The following is a 1,923-nucleotide window of genomic DNA, read 5'->3' as shown; positions in this document are numbered from 1 at the left end:
TGACCTCAGGTGATCCACCCCGCTCGGCCTCCCAAAGTGCTGGGATTACAGGCTTGAGCCACCGTGCCCGGCTAAAATATTTTAACAATCTTATTTATTTATTTCATTTTTTTTTTTTTTTTTTAGATAGAATCTTGCTCTGTCACCCAGGTTGTTGTGCAGTGGTGCCACCTTGGTTCACTGCAACCTCTACCTCCTGGGTTTAAGTGATTCTTGTGACTCAGCCTCCCAAGTAGCTGGGATGACGGGCATCCGCCAACATACCCGGATAATTTCTGTAGTTTTTAGTACAGACAGGTTACACCACGTTGGCCAGGCTGGTCTCAAACCCGTGACCTCAGGTGATCCGTCTGCCTTGGCCTTCCAAAGTGCTGGAATCACAGGCCTGAGCCACTGTGTCTGGCCACAATCTCTTTTAAAGAGGGCTTTTATAGCTTTTAAATTCCCTTAACACTTTCAAACTATGCTTGTAAATTTAATGTTAGGTTTTTCCATTTAAGAGCCACAAGTAGGGCCAGGCACGGTGACTCACACCTGTAATCCCAGCACTTTGGGAGGCCAAGGCAGGTCTTTTCTCCCAGTTCATGGATCCATTGTTGTGCTCCCCATGGAAGCATTACTCCCCATGAGGACCAAAATCTCTGAACCAGCAGAGCTCAAAGCTGTTGAGAGAAGCAATTCTCCAAGCTGTTGTGTATAACAGAGAGAGGACCCATTCCTACTCACGTTCCCGGGTTCCCAGTCCCATAAACTCTCACTCTGGGGAAACATAGAGTGGTCTCTCATTCAAAGCATGGACTGTGTCCTGTAAGTCACTCCCGTTCTTTCAGGGGATTGTTTCCCAGTTGGTACTTTAATGGAATCATTGATGACTCATTCTACCTTTCATGTAGGCCAGTTGCTTCTGGGTGATGGGGATGATAGTAAGATTCTATTAGAGATTCCATGGGCAGGAGCCCATTGCTGCACTTCCTTTACTTACTTTCTTTCTTTTTTTTTTTTTTTTTAAATAGAGATGAGGTGTCACCATGTTGGCCCGGCTGGTCTCCAACTCCTGACCTCAGGTGATCCACCCACCTCAGCGTCCTGAAGTGCTGGGATTACAGGCTTGAGCCACCGTGCCCGGCACCTCCTTTACTTTCAAATGAATTTCTTTCTTTCTTTCTTTTTTTTTTAAAGAGATAAGGTCTTGCAGACCAGGCCAACATGGAGAAACCCCTGTCTCTACTAAAAATAGAAAATTAGCTGGATGTAGTAGCAGGTGCCTGTAATCCCAGCTGCTCGGGAGGTTGATGCCAAAGAATGACTTGAACCTGGGAGGCGGAGGTTGCAGTAAGCCGAGATTGTGCCACTGCCCTCCAACCTGGGAAAGAGTGAGATTCCACCTAAAAAATAAAATTAAATGAAAAAAAAAGAATTTTCACTTCAGTGGCTCCCCTTGGGTGGGCACTCCTATGGTACACAAATATCTTCTTGGTCTATGCAGAATCTGAGAGACCCATCCACATACTTCTTCCAAGCTTCCTTGTCATTAATCTTTCAATCTTCTTCCTTCCATATACTCCTGGGCTCAAGCAATCCTCCAACCTCACCCTCCTGAATAGCTGGGACTACGGTTGTAGACCACCATGCCTGGCTAATTTTATAGAGATGAGGTCCTACTCTATTGCCCAGGCTGCCACGCTGGTCCTTAACTCCTGGAGTCAGGCAATCCTCCCTCCTCAGCCTCTGAAGGTGCTGAGATTACCGGCAGGAGCCACTGTGCCTGGCCTTAGATCCTTATCAGCCTGGAGATGGTACAAGAGGAATCTACATTAGCAAGTTTTCTTTTTTTGTTGAGAGGGAGTCTTGTTCTGTTGCCCAGGCTGGAGTGCAGTGGTGCAATCTCGGCTCACTGCAACCTCTACCTCCCAGGTTCAAGCA

This window comes from Cebus imitator, unplaced genomic scaffold, assembly GCF_001604975.1.
Source record: "Cebus imitator isolate Cc_AM_T3 unplaced genomic scaffold, Cebus_imitator-1.0 Scaffold356, whole genome shotgun sequence".
NCBI lineage: Eukaryota > Metazoa > Chordata > Mammalia > Primates > Cebidae > Cebus > Cebus imitator.
This window is presented reverse-complemented; position numbering follows the sequence as displayed.